This window comes from Hydra viridissima, unplaced genomic scaffold (genome assembly GCF_058129835.1).
Source record: "Hydra viridissima isolate aposymbiotic clone 2 unplaced genomic scaffold, HvirCarnegie_v1 scaffold_3, whole genome shotgun sequence".
Lineage (NCBI taxonomy): Eukaryota > Metazoa > Cnidaria > Hydrozoa > Anthoathecata > Hydridae > Hydra > Hydra viridissima.
The window spans coordinates 321,167-341,132 of record NW_028324302.1 but is presented as its reverse complement, the minus strand read 5'-3'; the positions used below and the strand labels follow the sequence as shown (position 1 = coordinate 341,132).

Genomic DNA, 19,966 nt, shown 5'->3' with positions numbered 1-19,966 from the left:
AAATAAAAGGCATTTAAATCAACACTGAAATAAATAAAACGTTGATGACCAGATTCCTAAATAAAATACAGACGATCTAATTCTTTATTCCAATTAATGAAACGCTTATTGCCATTTTCATCAACAAAATAATTAAAACCTGATACTTCATCATATTCCTTCAAATACTGATTGCTCGATTTAACAATCATAAAACATCGATTTTCATATTCATCAAGAAAATAATAAAGACCTGATACTTCATATTCCATCAAATACCGATTGTTATTTTCATCAATCATGTAATTTATCATCTTTTTAAATATGAATTAATTTATCTAACTCAAATTCAATTTTCTTTTTTAGGCCGTCCCACAGGTCTTTCTTCCATCACGTCTTTCATCTATTCGCTTTTGTCAATCAGATGGTTCTCCACCGCCAGCATCAACAAAGACATTTTGCTTTTTGACGTTTGAGTAATTCCGATATCTCTCAGCAGCTTCTTCAAATCCTTTTTCGTTTACCTCATTTTTTAAAGACTTGAAAATATATAAACAACACTCATCTTTTTACCGTCGGATTTAATCCTGAGCATTTTTTCAGAGATCACCACGGCAAAGGCTTGAGTGCCTGCAGGAACGTTTGCATTAAAGGTGGCATTGATTTGAACGTCGAGCACTGTCAACTTTAACCTCTCCGCCTGCTTGCTCACATCAAAAACAAAATGCGGGCAAATGTATCTGTAATTTAAGCCGGTCATATTGGGCTGAGCCACAATGTCGTCAATTCCGTAATGCCTATTGTCAAACTTGCACGCTTCTCTGTAAACCCTCGAAAATTTGTTGTTTTTAAAGTCCAAGTCGTAATCCACAGCAGGGTACCTTTCGCTGTTAAAGGTGACGTACATGTTTTTAATGTCGCAGTGATCAAAGACGGATGGATTTCGGTCTTGACTTCCGTCTCTCTTGGTCTGGAATCCAACCACGACGTACCTTGGTCTTTCGCTAGCAGATCTCGCACTCAGTCTCCAACTGAATGTGCTTGCCACGGGAACGGAAATGGTGTCGCACTGTCTAGACTTGAACGCTAAGGGAACGTCTACTTTGGACTCAATGATTTTGTAAAGATTGTTGCTTTCCAAAAGAGAGGGAGTGACATGAGGCTTAAACAAAAACAATTTAGTCAAATCAACTTTTCCTGCGCCTGTGGCATTGGCTTTAAAAATCACATCAGTGTCGCTCTTTCTCACAAGGGTAACGGTGTGCTTAAAACCATAAAGATCTTTGTCTTAATCGTCGCAAAAACCAAAAATGTGCTTCAAAGGAATGCAGAACGAAAAGGTTCCTTTATCAGCGGGCTGCTTGATGATGTAAGCGTGTCTGTTGATAAATCCAGTGTTATTAGCAAGATCAGCATCTACTGTCGTGTCTCGCTGCCACAGTTGATTCATTCCCTCAGATATTTGAAACTCTACCGGATATTTAAAATAACCAAACATAGTGGTGGATTGACCAGGGCTATATATGATTCCACCTCTTGATTCGACAAATAATAAGAGGTTTGGCTAAACAAATGCATGATGCCGTTGTTTGCAAAAGTAACCACACCTGTGACTGCGTAAGCCGTACCGTCTGCTTTGGTCAGTCTTCCTTCGACTAAAAGGTACGATTCGCATGGAAGAGTAAACAAGTCCTGCTGCTCAACGTTGATTCTTATTTCTCCAGTGTTGTTTAAATTGGTGCTCACGGGTTCATACTCATGAAATTCAAATCTTTCGATTCCTTCATCAACCCGTGTTTCTTCTTTAAAATTTAAAATCTCAGAATTTGCCATTTTTATATAAAGAAAAAAATTTTTTTTGGGGGGGCTCCGAAGTTCCGAAGTTCCGAAATTCCGAAGGTCTGTGAAAAATGTAATTTTATACACTATTTTCACACCATTACCCATTTTAACAAGGTCTTGGATTCGAACGGTATTTTTACCACTCAAAGACCCGCCCATCATAGAATATTCGTCCACAAAACCTGATGAGGCTGGAGATTTAACCAGCTCTGAAATAATGTCTTTGCTTTTCTGAGTTATTGGTGTTCCAATCTTAACATACACCTTTTCAATCGCTTTCTTGCCTTTATCGATAGCCACATCTTTAGCAGTAGCAATCGCCTAAGAAGCTAGCTCTTTACCTGCTGATTTTACAGCTGTAATTGCTTCTCGTCCCAATTCGCTACTCGCCATTTTCTGAGCCAAAGTCGATGCTGCTCTCAAGGCGCTTGACGCGGCCGCTCTTCGCATGATGTTTTTAAACGTGTCAAATATACCGCTTCCACCAATAACGTGTTTTTTCACATATCTTTTTCTGTAAACGTGTTTTTTCACATACTCGTCTTTGCTAATCACCTTTTGTCTCAGCAGCTCGTCGGATATGCTCACAGCCTCGTTCATGAAGCCGTGTTTCCAGCATGACAAGAAGCGATACTCAATTAAAGCTTTTCCACCAACGCATTCACAGTGTTTTAAATGGGTTCTAACCTTGACTTTCTGACCCGAGAAAACCCTTTTGTGGAATGATAGCCCACACTATGGGGATCACTTGGATATAAGTATTAAAATCAGATTACAACGTCCTGGCAAGTTATTGACAGGGCCGTACCGAACGACAAAGACGTGGGGGGGGGGGGTGAAAATGAAAAAAACAAATTTTACCGACAAGATTTTTTTTTTTTTTTTTTTTTTAGAAGCCAAATTTCAGTTTTACCCGACATAAACCATAATTTTCGAGTTTTCCGTCAAAAACCGACAGAATATAGTACAAAATATAGGTTATTCCAATAAATATGAACTAGGGAAACAAACAGACATATTCTGAGAGTTTATCGTGTATCTAAAATGAAAATTATGCTTTAAAATAAATATTCTAATATAAGAAAAAATCATTCTAAAATGGCTCTTTTCACAAGCAATGTTTACTATTAAAGTCCACAAGGCAGCATTGCAACTTTTTACTGTATTCAGGATGATGGTTAGGTCGTTTGTACCTTTGCCAATGCACTTGAAAGTTGTGATGCATTGTCTCTGTTGCTTGTTCTGAGTAAAGTCCGAGAGCTTGGCCGTGTTTGTCAATGAAATCTGTCACATGAAAAAATACAGCTTGAACCTTGGGTGTCACAGAAACATTTTGCACTGCCACATAAGCCACTCTGAAAGCTTCAATTTTTTGTACATAACTTGGATCAAGAACGCATCCAAAACAGGCAGACACTACTGCATTGAATTTTCGAAATACATCAACTAATGGTATTGCAGCAAGCATGAGTGTTTCTCGACAATAGATTGAAGAAGATCAATATTTTTTAGCAGCTTCCTGCACTCATTTCCTGCAAAATGCCCTCCATGATAAGGCTGTTGTTTAATGTGCAGTGAATCAGTCCAAAGAGTTCCTTGAGGGAAAACTTTTAGTAGGGCAGCAAAGAGATGATTGAAAACACCAATAAGGAGATGCAACTCCATTGGCGGTATGAAGTCCAAAACTAATGTGCCACCAGCAGGATCAAATACAGGAGAATGAACAACATTCATGTAATCACTTTTGATGTTTGATGCTGCTGCATTGAAAAGTGAGACATTCTGATCAAGAGATTGGAAAGTTCTTAATTTTCCTTGATTTAAAAGGTCCGTTGCACTTGACTCACACCAGGTGCAGGGGTTTGCACTTGAGTGCGCTTGGAGATTACAAATTATATTTGCCAGTTTTAGGTCACAGGACGAAACAAAATCTTGGTCTCTCATATTGATCAATTCGAAAATTTGAGACACATTTGAGTAGTTTTCTTGCAGGTCCTCAGAGACAGCAATGATAAGTTGCCGCTTAACTCCAGTGTCCTTGAAAAACTTGTTTGTGCAATTGAGTTTTGCTGGGGGAGTGTTAGGTTCACGATTTAATTCAATAATTCCAAGGCTTACTTTCAGGAATCCTCCCTTACCGTCAATTCCAACTTTCACAATATGATTGTTTGATGTGCTTCTCATAGAAATGAGTTCATTTTTAAGCTCTTTAAAGTCCTTGCAATGAATGACAGTCCTTCCACATCCAGCATGATCTTTAATCAATGAACTCGTGAAATGGTGAGAAAGCTGCTTACTAACTACATCAAATTTTACAGCATAGTTTTTCTCAACAATATGTTGTGAAGTTGACTGATTAATTGTAGCAGCTAGTCTCTTGATGCCATTGTTTGAAAGCCCTGTGTTTGCCTGAACTTGAACAAGTTCTTTTATACTGATTGATGGGTTTGAAGGAAATAGTTTTCTAGCTGATGAGGAACCTAAAATAAATGCAGATATTGTTTAATTTCGAAGTTTCTAAAATATCTTTTCATGAAAGTTAAACTTTTACCTGGCATTATTGGAAGCATTCTTCCACCTTGTGGTTGACTCAATCGAACAGTGCCATGTGGAGAAGAATCCTTACTTGAAACAACAAGAGCAGCAACTCGTTCAGATGCAACAGGATCCTTGGTTGCAACAGCAACAAGGTTATTTCGCAAAGTGCCCTTTGTGTAACGATGAGGTAATCCTCTTCCAATAATTGAAAAACAGTCAGAGCAGCGTTTTTGGACAGTTGAAGATGGAGTATTTTGTGCTGAGCTCTGCAAAAGCTGAGTTTTCTGTTGACCATTATTTCTCAGTTTTCCAACAGAACAAATCAAACAGTCACATTGTGTGTCTCTAGTTTAAGGCGATGTTTTATAAGTCTCAAAATTGTAAAGTGATGGGAGATTGATGTGTTCTCCAGAATCCTTTCTTCTTAAACAAGAACGACACTTTTCACATATTCCAAGTGGAACTTTGTCATTACTAAAATCGATCCTCTCATTGAGTATTGTTTGGCATTTTTCTTTTAGGAAAGGTGTCAGTTCCCTCTGACATTTACTGAAGCAAAGAAAACAGACAGTTTTCCTGCAGTCTTGGTGGTTTTTTTGCTGTATTCGGTATTTCTTTGTAAAATTAGATGTGCGCAGTTTTGCTCTCGTGAATAAAGTAAATAAATCATGCCTTTTCCCGAAATTTTTATTTTCCCGAAATTTTCCCGAAATTCGTCTTATTTTCACAGTTAAAAATAATTTTTATGAAAAGTTAAACAGAAAAACAGAAGAATAAAAAAATATTATATTTGTTTGGTAATAAAGGAAGCTTATCTTCTTGATATCTTTTAATTTTTCAACTTTTTTTTATGTTTTCATAAAACATAATGCTCTTTATGCTACAGTATGTTTGTTTACTTGAATTTAAAATTATATCTTACTGTAAAAATGCAAAAAAAGCTGTCATTTCGAATGTGTGTGTAATCAATAAATTCAGAAAATTTAAACATCAATAACTTGCCAGGACGTTGTAATCTGATTTTAATACTTATATCCAAGTGATCCCCATAGTGTGGGCTATCATTCCACAAAAGGGTTTTCTCGGGTCAGAAAGTCAAGGTTAGAACCCATTTTATAACACTGTGCATTCGGATCGCTCGGAAGAACGAGTAATCCATGACCTTTTTTTCCTTTAAGAGGGTTTTCAATAGGTATGATGAATTGATTGTATTTCTCAACCTCTGCAGCTTTGGGTTTGTTCATTCTTGCATCTAGCTTTACAGCTCCACTTTCTAATAAAATTTTCGAGTAATTAGCCACATCCTCTTCCGTCACGTCAAAATTCTTCGAAATGTTTGGATTGATCATCAGCTCCCAAAGACCTCTTGTTCCTTCATACCTTTCACCACTTACAATCATGCCATCTCCATCAAACAAAACACCCATTTTTCCAATCGTATATTGACCATCGTTTCTACTCAATTCAAACTTGTTCTTAAAATTTCTCTTTCCTCTGTTGACCTTATTCTGAAGACTCAAATACGTAATTGACATATTGCCCAAAGGACTTTCCTCAAACGTAGACTCGATCACTGGTTCAGATTTAACCTCAGATTTAATCTCAGACTGAATACTATTAATCACCATTTTATTGCTCTCGATGATCGGTTTAAACAGTTTGCTCACATCTGTCTGAAAATTAGCATCCATCATGTTTTCATTCACACTGTCTTGATAAATTTTATTTCTTCTCGACATCACCTCTCTCACAATTTCATCCCGTTTATTCGGGTCTTGTATTTTATAAAAGGTCATTTTTTAAAATACGTGGAAAAAAATTTTTAAGGTCATTTTTAAGATCCTTTTTTAAATAGGTTGCTAAACGCTTGAATCGCGTCTTCTCTTCCTTTTTGGATCAAAGACTCTTTAGTCAGTTCATCTATCCCGCTTTTAGCTTTCGATCTTATCTCCTCCGTCATGGCTTTTAACTTTTGAAGGTCCTCCAAAACCAATTGAAACTCAGAATCGCTTATTTTTCCATCCACCAACGCTTTCGAAATGTGGTCGCTGATCGTGTTCAATTTAGATTCTGCTAACACTTTTATCTTTTCATGCTTCTCTGCTTTTAACGTTAGCTTTTTATTCACTTGACCTCCAACAATAGATAAAAAGCCCATTCCAATAGCCACGCCTTCACACGCAATCGCTGCAGGACTAGCAACAATCGTGCTCAAAAGATTAATTCCAACCGTTCCTAAAGCAATTCACAATGCTTGCATCGTATTGTCTACATTGGATATAATTCTGAAAGCGCGATGATATTTTTACTCAGATGAACTCTCTTTTTCCTTTCGTTGTCCATCTCTTTCTGAATCTCGCTTATTTTCTGATGTCGGTAAGCCTGACCTTCTTCTTCCACTGGAGCCGTAGGAAGATTCGGATATATTTCTTTGTAACTTTTGTAATCCATTTTTATTAAGACAAAAAAATATATTTAAAAAAATCTATTTTTTAAAGAAAACTTACCAAGCACAAACTTTCGCCTTTTTTAACAATGACATCCTCGTCGCTTTTGTTGTAAATATCCATAAAGATCTGATCTACTGGCTCTGAAATCATCATACTGTGATTAAAACAATTGATAGCGTTGGTGAATTTGAGACATTAAGGTCATGTCTCAAATTCACCAACGCTATGCCTCTTTCAATCCCAAACACGAAAAGAACCTTCTGTTTAGACAGTCGAATCAAGTGAATATCTCTCTGAGCAAATATCTTATATCTGTCACCTACTTTTGACGGAGGATGCTTTAAATACTTGTCTAAAATAATAACACATTTTTTCCACTCTTTCTTTCGATCGTAATGAACTCTTCGCACACACTGCAAATTTTTTTTTTTTCATTCTTTCTCTTCTTTCTTCGTCTTCTTTTTTCTTTTCAAGAAACCATCTATATAACAGTCTTTCTCTAGTTCCAAGTCGTTATAAATTTTTACCTTCTTTTGTCAGGAAGACGTGAATGACATTTCGCTGAATTTCCGGATCAAACTCTTCAATGCTAAAGTTTCGAATGCGAGACGGCATTTTTATTTTTAATGAAATTTATTTATAAAATTTTGCTAAACATTTTTAATGCTTCAGCTAAGCCATAAGAATTAGGCGTAATAAAACACTTGTCCGAGTAGAATTAAAAAGCTTCCGGATTGACCTGATTGTGCATTGCCAGAGTTTAGCGTGACGACGAGCCTTCTGCCAGATGCGACGCTGGGCATGGAGTCCGCTTCTGCAAAATTTCTGTATAACGAAATGGTGGTGGTGGAGCTGATGGTGGTGGTGGATTGGTACAGCAGTCCCGTTGATTTGCTGTTAAACGAGGATATGTTTGATCCATTCCACGAAGACAAGTAAAAGTCTTCCAGTCCAGACGAGGAGAAGATGCATTTGCTGTCTCCATTATACCCAGGGAAAGTAGCGTAATTGTTTGCATTGTAAGGAGTCCATGAACTGAGGACGGTGCCGTTGCCTGGAGGCATACTTCCGTCGAACATTCTGACTCTAGACTCCCACCAGTTTCCAGAGGCCCCAATGATGTACATCCTGATGTATTTTATAAAAACGCCATTTCCTTTTCCTGTAGTGTTCAGCAAAACATATTCGTTTCCGTAAGTTGTGTTTATATATTTGAACGCCCTCGCGTACAATTTAACGGAGGAAAGAAGAGGAGGGATGGAGGTGAATGTGGAAATGAAGGGTTGAATCCAGTAAGTGATTACTGGAGCATTATTATTGACCAATTGGATGTTTAAGTTTGTTGTAAACGGTAAGTCGACGGTAAAATATCCTCCCAAGGAAGTGGAGCTAGCAACGTCCTTGCAAAGAGTTGGCGTAAAACGGTCCGCCGAGAGGAGAAAAGAGCAAGTCGCAAGCAAGGGCAGTGGTGTCCACGCCAATACCTTCTAAGGTTGTTGAATAATTTTCAACTCTAATCTCTCCATCTGCAAATATCCGAATAAAAACATTTCCAGGGACGTTTGATCCGGATCCATTCAAAGCCAACCATAACCTTCTCAGAACTCCAGGACCGTCTACGTAGCTAAAGACTGGTGCAGTAGTTAATCCTGCAACAATTTGCAACTTTAACCCCAAGGATGAAAAGCTCGATTTGGGAACAAATCCTAAAAAGTTAGATTTTTGTGATAAAACGTCTGCGTAACTTTTTGTGGCTGCGTCTTGCGCGTTTGAAGGATCAAGCAAATTAATCAATTTATGGGAATTCAAATCCAAGTCTGCCGTTCCCACTGTAGTTCCTCCTGAAGACACATGCGTGTCCAAATAATTTTTTGTGGCTGAATCTGAGGCTTAAGTGGGCTCAGACAGATTGGTCAATTTGTGCAATGTCATATTAATGTCCGAATAAAAGATATTGGCGTAAGCCACTTTAGTGTCCACATACCCTTTTCTTGCAGCGTCTTTTTAATTGGTGGGATCAGAGAAGTTGAGCAATTTCTGGGAATTTAAATCCAAGTCTCCAGTGATCGTGCTCGATCCGTCCGTTTTGATGCGTATGCTCGAGCTGACGTCCACGTAATTTTTTGTAGCGGCGTCATGAAGATTTGTCAGTTCATTCAAATTGATCGCTTTGTGAAAATTTAAATCCAAGTCTGCCGTTCCTACTGAAGTTCCGTCTGACGAATGCGTGTCCAAGTAATTTTTCGTGGCGGCGTCGTGCGAGCTAGTCGGTTCTGCCAGATTAATAATTTTTTGAAGTTAAAATCAATGTCTGCAGTGATGGTGCTATTTCCATCTGTTCTGACATAGAGCTCGCTTGATTTAGCTAAATAAGGGTTGTATAAATACTTCCCCAACTCTGTTCTACAAAATTTGTCAATCATTTTATTTACTGCAGATTTTTTTTTTCTTGCAGCTTCCTTCACCACAAAGTATTGACGACGCTTTGAAAGTCTAACCCTTCATCCAATTTTTTTTAAACGTAAAGACATAAGTGACCGCAATAAGATGTGTCTCCAAACTGCACCCTTTCGCTGTTGTAAAGGACAGGACTTTTTAAATTATCTACTAGTTCAACAAGGGGAGGCTGAGCATAAGAATCGAAACTGTATTTTTTATCACCGTTTTTGTACCAACACACCCAATGAAAACCGTTAGTGCTTGAATCGCCTGTATTCACAATTCCACATTCTTTTCTATTTGGCTTTTTCGCCAACTCGTCTCTCAGGAAAACACCTCGAAAGTTTTTTATGTTTAGCTTTTTTGCTGACTTTATCAGTAGAAAGTTGGTCAAAGCATCATTAGGCAAAACAATTCCTTCCACGTTTATCATTTTTAAATTCGTTTAAAAATTTAAAAAACTTCTAAATCAGACATGACGCTTTTAAAATGAGAAGAAGAACTCTTTACGATCAGCACTTCTGGAACACTCAGTTGAATAGACTCTACCTTTGAACCAATAAACACACCCTCAATTTTTAAAGAAGCAATTGCCTCACAATTTTGATGAACATACTCCAAAGGGTTTTTATCCACTACCATTTTACCTTCCTTCTTTGAATAAAACACTGAACTCACTTCAATGTTTGCTCCATTTTTCTTTTTAAACAATTTACCAAAAAGAATGGGAGAACTGTTTGGCTTTGATTTTAAAATAGACAAATCCTCCGTTATAATCTTCGATCTTCAACCTTTTTTTAACAAAGGACTCAACTCCTTGACCTGTTCGCGAAGATATTTCGATATTTTTTCAGTCACCTCTACAAATTTACTTTTCTCTTCGCAAAGAAGAGACATCGAATAACCTTTCAGCTCCTTATTCTCCAAATTCAAACTCTTAAACATTCCAAGAAAATGCAAAATAGGAGTGCGCAAAACAACTGGACCTTTGCCTGAAGGGTACTCATAATATAACGGAATCTTTTGAAACTGAATTGGATTTGCTGCCAAATAAATCTCCTCCACCAATAATTTACTCTCATCAAAATTCTCAACGGTAATGAAATTCATCTTTTTATACAAGAAACCAAATCCCTTAACTCATTTTTTCAAACGTATCAATTCTTTATTATCCACCCATGAATTAAACGAGTCTGGATATCCTTTCCATTTAACCAGTGATATGCTCTTTGTTTTTGCGAATGATTTTTTCAATTCTAAACATATCTTGATTGGTCTTTTTCATTTCCTGCTCGTAAAAAGTGCCTTGAATTTCTTCACTATTAGCGTCGATTTTATACGTGGGCGGATCCGTGTACTGAACTTTTGACACTGTGAAAACCTCCTCAGTCCATCTCGGCGTATACCCTTTTTCAAAATTAGACTTCTTTTTAGTAATCCTCACTTTGGCGTCCATGGAAAATTTTGGTTGTTTTTTTTCTGATTGCGCCTTTCCATGCAGGTTCATCAAGACCTTATTCTTTTCTTCGTTGGCTTCAACTGGTGTCATTTTAATGGAAGAGTGCTTTGTGTTGTTGTAGCTGCTCACCATTTCATCTAAAACATCAATGTATTTATTGGTGTTGTTGGCTGAAAAGTATTTAAACATTTTTTCTTTCATCGTTCTATTCCATCGTTCTACGACGCAACTTTTTTCTTCGTTTTCAGCGGAATACAATTGCACTCCCAACGCTTTCACGTGCTTGCTATAAAATTCTTTTCCTTTATCCACCCATATTTTAGAGCACTTTCTATCATCAAAGACTTTACTCAACGCTTCAGCCACATCAAGACCTTTTTTTGCTTTTTAAAGGTACGATCCACTCATACTTTGAAAACACATCAATTACCATAAGCAAGTATTTTACTCCGTTGTTGAATTTTGAAAACGATTGCATGTCAACCAAATCTGCAGCCCATATTTCATCAATGTCATTCACAATCACTTTTCTTCTTTTAAAATGATGAATCACTGGTTTGTGAAGCTCCTCTGCAAGCTGATACGTCAATTTCAGATGACTCTCGGGAATTTTTTTTTTTTTTTTACAACACCTAATCCGAATTTAGCTTTAGCTTTGATGATCAGAGTAATCAATTTTCTTTCGTTGATTTCTTTTTGAGTGGGGTTGGGTATAGAATCCATCTCCTTAAGCATCATCTGATCTGCTAAATTTCTGTTCTGTCTGTAATTAAAATACTTATATGCCAAATCGTGATAGTAAGCTGCATTGTCCACTCTGCTTACCGGCTTGCTCCACTCCTGATACAAATCCGTTGAAGTCAGTCTCTTGTCTAAATTCGTTCCTGGACCTGCAAAGTTCATCCCGGGAATATGCATTTCTCCTGGAAACTTAGCCCATGGAAGTTTGACTTTGCTCGAAAGTTTATTCAACAATTTTACCAAATCACCTCCTTTTTTCAAAGAAACAAGCTTGTATTTGGTCGTTCCGCAATAGTCGCAAGTCCCTTTTAACATATTTCGATTATTTTTTGTCATCTCGTTTCTCATGTGAATGGTTTCTGTTTCTCTTTTACACTTGACGCAATACATTTTAAATACATAAAGAAATTTTTTTTATATATAAAAATAGAAGTTATTGACTTATCGTGGAACATCGGTAAAACCAAAAGAAACAACAACAAACTTTTTCCAAGAAGCATCAGAGGAATCATTGTCGGAAAGTCTGGATGCGGAAAAACAACGTTGCTTCTCAATTTATTGCTTAGACCGAGATGGCTCGATTACAACAAATTGCATGTGTTTGGAAAATCCCTTTTTCAACCTGAATACAAAATACTGAAAAGGTCCTTCGAAAAAAAATTACCTAAAGAAATCATCCTCGAACTTTTCAACATTCAAAACAAAATTGAAGAATTAAACTCCAGTCCTGAATGTCATTAATGAAATTTCTAAAAATTGGGAAGGAAAAACAGATAAAGAATGTCAATTCTTTGAAACTGAAGAAGACGATCCTGAACCTGAATCCTTAGACTCTACCAAAAACATTTTAATGATCTTTGATGATTTGCAATTGACCAAACAAAACAAATGCGAAAAATATTACATCCGAGGAAGACACTCTAACGTTGACTGCTTTTATCTCGCTCAAAACTATTTCATGCTCCCTAGACAAACCATCAGAGAAAATGCAAATTTTTTTTTGTCTCTTTCCTCAAGACTCCAAAAACGTCGATCACATTTACAGAGTACATGCTGCTGTAGACATGAATAAGGAAGAATTTAAAATGTTCTGCAAGTACGGCTGGTCTCAACCTCATGGGTTTGCTGTCATTGATTTGTCTTCTAAAAAGAACCAGGGTAAATAAAGAAGCGGATTAGGCGATTTTTATTTTCCAAACGTATAAAAAACATGCCTAGATTTTATATAAGTCTGATATCGGAAAAAAAAACTCCTAAGGTAGAAAACAGCGTCATCAGAACCTACTATGACACGCCCGTTGAGTTAGACTTTAACAAAAAGTATGAAATGGCCTTAATTGGGTTAGAGACATATCACAGTTACAGCTACATCAACTCTAAAAATAACGTTTTCAGGTATAGTCCAAACGCTGGCACAAACAGTTATATCATTTACATTAAAGAAGGATCTTATGAAATAAATGATATCAATGATTACCTTCAAAAAGAAATGAAAAAGCAAGTTCGAACTTTATACAGATCAGACGGAGTCATTCTTGGAACAAGCGATACTAATTTAAGGTCTACTTTAGCCTTTGGAAAGCCAGGAGCGACAACAAAATATTGGGTAGATTTTAACGTCAATAACAGCTTAGCAACACTTCTTGGATTTGACAAAAAAGAATACACCTACGTCGAGAAAAAAGAAGATCCAGCCAATCCTGATAAAGTGACGAGTGTTATCGACTACTACGAGTCTGAAAGTATTTTTAGAATTGAAGAAATGAAAGTCATCAGAGTGACCAATGATATTATCGGCTCGTCTTATTCAAACGGAAAAACTTCAAACGATATTTACTCTTTTTATCCAGACTCTCCTCCAGGATACAAAATTGTAAAAAACCTTACCAATATATCTACTTGCCCATCGTGGTAAACAAAATTTCAAGAATGGAAACGCAAATTGTTGATCAACATGGGCATTTAATCGATTTTAGAGGTGAAGACATCACGATGCGTTATCACATCAGAGAACTAACATAGTCCATGCTACAAGACCTTTTCACAAGCAGTGCTGTCGATCGATAAATTTTAAATGTAAAATTTCTTTTTCTTTTCTTTGAAAAAATGAGCAGTTATCAAAATATCAAAATTAACATCTCACATGGTCAAGCTGATAAAATTAAAAATGCCGTTCAAGATAAAACTGGCGCTAGCATTAAACTCACTCATCAAGACTTAAATGGAGATCGAGTTCTCGCTGTCACAACGTCTCAACTCAACAAAATTAAAAAAGCATACAGCAATGGAAAAGGAGTTACACTTAAACTCAGCAAAAGACAAATTGCATACAACTCTAAAGTGGAAGGAGGATTTATCGGTGCATTACTCCCCTTATTAGGAATGATTGGAAGCACTATCGCCACAAGAGTCGTTCCAGCTCTTGCCACTGGTCTGCTTGCAGGTGTTGGCTCTTCTGCCGGTTCTGCCTTGGTCGATAAAATTGCTGGACGCGGCGTTGTTTATCTAAAGAAAAATGGCACCGGAATGAAATTGACTGCAGCAGGATCTGGCTTATACTTAAGACCTTGGGTTAAAAATGTCAACGGAGATGGACTCTTCTTAAAAAGCGGTAAAGGATACACATCTGTCGGTTCTGGTTTACTGCTTGGACCTAATTCACCCTTCTCAAGCATTCCATTCTTAGGAGCAATTTTATAAACTTCTTTTAAAACGTTTTTAATGTTTTTAAAGAAAATACACTTTTACTACTCCAATTTTACCAGTAGACAAAAACATAAGCGGATTATCCTTCTCCACTAAAACATCTAACACGTTCGAAAATAAAACAATCTTTGAAATTCGATACAACTGCTCTAAACGATACACGCTGTGAACTTTCATCTCATCTGACAAATCCACTACTCCAAATTCAAAAGAATGAAAAACGATTAAAGTAGAAAACATTAAACAAAAAGAAAAAGCCGTTTAAAATATTGTTAAAAAATTATTTGTTCTTTTTAATGGTATCACATTACTATTTGCGGTCAAATGACGCTAGTATGCATTTATTCATATTCCTAAACTTGCTCACCAGTTCTTGTTTTTTTGTCAAACAACATTGCGCCCCTAAAGATGACAATTTCAGATTTTTCATTTAAGCATTGGGCGCATTTTTGTGGGGTTGGTTGGTAGGGTTGGCATTTTCTGATGATACTCCATATAATTAATGGTTTTAGATTTTTTTCTTTTATGCGCCAGACATCCTTCGATGTCGTTATTGTACCTTGCAATAATAACCGAGTAATTGTGGTTTTATTAACGCAACTTTAAATGTAGTTCACTTATTCCAATGTAAACTTTATCTAAATAGTTCGGAAGGTTGGAGGAAATAACCCACCCAACAACAAGTCGTCTTAAAGACAAATTGAAGACATCTTGATATTGGTCTTAAAGATGTCTTAAACTGGTCTAAAATGAAACACATTAAGTCGTCTTATTTAAAACGTCTTAAAGTTGTCTTTTTTAACACGTATTAATCACGGCTTAAACTGCTTTAAAATCAAACACAGAAAGTCGTCTTAACTAAAACGTCTTAAAGTTGTCTTAACACGTATTAACGACGGCTTAAACTAGTCTCAAATGAAACACAGTAAGTCATCTTAACTAAAACGTCTTAATATTATCTTATTTAACACGTATTAATGACGGCTTAAAAAGACGTGTGTGTGTGTGTGTATATATATATATATATATATATATATATACATACACACACACATATTACCTTTCAGTCTCCTGCCAATACAACATAAGTATATATATTTATATTGTATTAGAAGGAGACTGGAAGGTGGTGACAGAAAATAGAAAGGTGTGAATGTATGACCTATAGAAATGGAATTACTGAAAAAAGAGACATGGTTTACTATAGAAATATACTTCACAACATCCACAAAAAAGAGTGTATGATTATAAAATTTTATTAATATTTTCGTGATGCTGGTGCGTTTTTTAACTCACCCTGGATAAATTTATGGACTGACTTCTCCGATTCCTTTAGAAATGTCTTTCGGACAATTTCTAAGTAAACAATTTTTAATGGTAGTATTTAAGCCATATTCTTTAAATATTTTTGTGTTTGCTTAACTTTTTCTGTTCTGAGCCATAAAAAACCGACAAACGATCTCTCTATATATTTTACAGTGATTTTTAGAACTTTTAAATGTAGAAGTTTGAAGTAAATTTCTGTTAGAGCTTTTTCTTAAGCGTAAAATTTACGTAAAACAAGATAAATTACAGGCTAACTAATAATTTTTATACCGAAAGTTTTATTTCAAAAAGTTACAGTATGCTAAGTTCGGAATTCGTCGAAATATTCTTTAACCCATTCCATACTGGCAAACAGTGGTTGTAAATAAACTTTTTCATAAATGAATTATGTTTTTTAATTCACTTATTGTTACAAGTTTTTCAGTTAACAAAAATAATTGCGAAATAAACAAATATCAAACAACAAAACTTTTTTTTACTTTCTCAACTTTTTGTAATTTATCAGTAAATGACTTAATTAAAGTTTTTATGCTTTTGGATTATCAATCAAATGCTGAAGAACCCTATGCTGAACATTATGATGCAGTAGCTAGTAAATCTATAGTTGAATTTGAAGTTCTATCTTGTGTAGCACATTTAATTGCGTAGTTATCAAGCTAAAATGGTCAAAAACGGCGTTTTTAAAAAAACTAAAAATTTTTTTAAAATCTTTTGGATTTTTGGATGGATTTTTTCTGAAATGGATACTAATGATATAAAAAATAACTAGTAAAAATTTAATTGCAATTTTCATATATGAAAGAATGTTTTTCTTGTGTCAAGTTTTGAACAGAGCCAAAAAAGCTGAAACTGAAAAGATAAGAAATAATTAATTTAAAGATTGATATTAAAGGTTTCACCAAGACATTAGTTGGGTGGAAAAGTACCAGGAGGGCTTTTTATGCAAATAATTTTGTCACACTGCAGCTACCCAGCAAACATGCTTTCAGCGGACCGTAATGCGTAAAGCCGCCGCTGGTATGCCGCTGCTGGCCCACTGTGATGCTTAATGCGGGATGCCGTTGCTAGCTAACCGATGATGGACCGTTATCTCGATTTTGTGTTGGCTTACCGCCGGTGGCTGATAAACTGCATAACGCTTCGTTGTGGATACGTTTTTAAATCGGCATGCCAGCTTCGGTAAACACATGGCGATATATTGTAGTTTTTCCAACACAAATCCAGAGTTGGCTTTCGGATAGCGGTAAGCTGTCGTTATAACACCAAAAGCAGGCATTTCAGTTGAAATGCCTGCTTTTGGAAAGCTGTTTTATGAAAAATTCACTGATTATAACTTATTAGTGTTTAAATATATGCTTAAAATTGTTATTACATTTATTTTTTAACAATACTTTACTTAATATTTATAACTCTGATAAAATTATATACTAAGTAAAACAGTAAGTATTATATAAATAAGATATAAAAAAATTCAAATTAGCTTATAATCTTAAAATATAAGTTATATGCATAAATTTATATTGAATCTATATCTACACTTTATATTATAATATATAGCTATATTTATTGCTAATAAATATTAAAAGTTATATGATTTTAACACTTTTATATATATATATATATATATATATATATATATATATATATATATATATGTATATAGAGTCAGTCACAAAAGTTTTCATACACCTTACAATTTTGTGAAAACCCTTAATAAAAACCATTTTAAATGCAAAAAAGTAATTTTCTATCAAAGTAACAAGAATATGTCGTACAAGAAATAAAAAATAATTAACTAAATAAAAATATTTATTTGTAAAATGTCACAAAAATTTTCGTACACTAAACAAAACTTGTAAAAAAAACAAGAGTATGAAAAATTAAAAAATTTTTAGTATTTTGTTAAGCATCCATTGGTATTTACACAAGCTATCTTCTGTTCATCAATAACACTAATTTTTCAGTATAAGAAGACGGAACTTTACTCCACTCTTCTAGTAAGATATTTTTTAGCATATTAGCATTTGTTATTTTATGTTTCCTGACTTGTCTATCTAAATAATCCCACACATTCTCTATTTGGTTAAAGTCTGGTGATTGGGGAGAAGTATGCAGTTGTTTTGGAACATTGTAGAGCAACCATGATTTTACAACATTAGCAGTGTGTTTTGGATCTCTATCCTGTTGAAATATCCAATTATTTCCCAACTTTAATTTTGCTGCATCTGATTTCAAATTATTTTTTATAATGTCCAAATATACCCAGCGATTTATACTATATGTATTATTTAATATATACCAGCTTTAGTAAATAAAACAATTTATATAAATTTATATAAATTTCAATGATGAGCTTTTGGACAAACATCAAGTTTTCCAATGCCAGTAAATAAAGTTTTCCAATGCCATTAAATAAAGAGGCATTTTTTAGTTCAAAAGATGAATAGCATTTTTAAATAAAATAAACATCTTTATTTACATATTTGTTATCTTTATTTTACAATATTTAACATGTTTTTAAATATTTTATTTTTTAAACTCACTGGAGTAAAGTATTTGTGCAATAAATATTACTGTTTCCATGTTTTTCATATTCATTCCCTTTTACTGTAACCTCTTGTATATGAGATTGTTAATGAGAATTTAAATTGATTGTAATATTAAATGTTACCAGTGAATAAAGTAAGATAGATTTTATTATTTTAATGTTATTTGTTTCAATGTTGTTTTTGAAAGAAATCCAAAATATAAGTTCTGGAGTCTGTTTACTGTTTGAAAAAGTTATATACTTATTTACTAAACCATTTTATTTCAATCAATTATTTGGCTTTCTTTATACTTTTTCGAGGTATTTTCATAGTATATTATATCGTGCTATATTTTTGTTTGTATGGTAAACAACTATGTTCAATGTGAAAACTATAGTTTAGTTCATCAAATTATATTTTTATTGATGTGTTCTGTCTCTGACTCTTTCTTTTTCAGATCTGTACTTGTGTCTTAGGCCTATGGTTTGCAGAAGTTTCACCATTCCCTTAAGTTGCTGTGGGTTTCACAGTTTGATTTCCAACCAGGCATATAAGTATATCATTTTTAAATACTATTTTATTTAACTTAAAATTAAAATTAAAGATAATTTTTTTAATGAAATAACAATTTTTTTTATTATTCATTAGCCCCTCAAGCGTATCAGTAGGAATCGGTATACCAGGTAGAGTATTTAAGGTTACTGTATATGAAGTGTTATTTTTAAAAGAAGGAACGTAATATGACTTTATTTTTATATAGTTTTTTTTAAAGATGTTTCCTTAGTTAAGAAATTGTACCAATATAATTAAGCAATATTTTTGTTGTTTTTATGTGTTAATTTATGCTTAAATAATAAAATAAAATTTATATTTATTCAATGTAGATAAACTTAGTATCTGAAGTTATTTGTCAATAACTGATGATCAGACTATTTTAAACAAAAACGTTGTTAAGGGCTGAGAAGGAAAGTTTATTATCTTTGTTGTAATAGCTCCAAAATTAACTGCTTCAACATTTTCATTATATATCATCGTCTGCTTTCAGTTAAAAGTTAGAAGTCTGCAAATCGATTTTCAACACATTATGGCTTTCCGAGTATATTTAGCTTTCGATTGAAATGAGAATAAACTAAACCTAAAGATATGTTTAAAATTAACTATTTATTTTATATTTTAAACGTTCGCTAAACGCAAGTTAAGCAATAATCTATAGATTACAAATATTTTACATATTCTGTTTTAAATAAAAAAATATTATTGTGACTTTAATATTCATATTGTAATTTTAAATTGCAATCTTAAAATGGTTTTTATTATAACTTCTGATTATTCTTTTTGTTCACCGAGCTTAAGCTTTGCCACGTAGGACCTAATGATTTACAGTTGGGATATAGTGTTTTTTGGTGCAAGAAGAGTTTTAGTATGATAAATTCGTATTTAATGGCTATATACCTATGCACAAAGTCAAAAGGTATTTGATGTGCCTTCCAGGCATCGGCGTGACTTGCCATTCTTTTATGAGTAAAAATTGCGCTGAAAGATATACACAGTTTTGCTAACGATAAGTGCGTTCTATTCAAACAAAAATACAAAAATAATATGTATCAAAATGCATTCAAATCTTAGTGAAAACTTATTATTGGTCCTATGCTTTTCCGCTATCGCTTTATCATCGGTTTGCCGCTGACGGACCGTTATTCAAAAGTGGTCGATTTGCCGGCAGCGGACCGATGGCCAAAAAACACTACCCAAACTGTAAATCATTAGGTCATACGTGGCAACACTTAAGCTCGGTGAACAAAAAGTTATAATAAAAATCATTTTAAGATTGCAATTTACAATTACAATATGAATATTAAAGTCACAATAACTTTTTTTTATTATAAACAGAATATATAAAATATTAGTATCTATATATTATTGCTTAACTTACGTTTAGCGAACGTTTAAAATATAAA

The 19,966-nt window shown here is 34.4% G+C and overlaps 1 pseudogene; it reads right to left on the bottom strand.

Moving 5' to 3' along the window:
- Positions 1-2,927: 2,927 nt before the first annotated feature.
- LOC149890491 (uncharacterized) lies at positions 2,928-5,307 on the bottom strand (annotated as a pseudogene).
- Between the last annotated feature and the right edge of the window lie 14,659 nt (positions 5,308-19,966).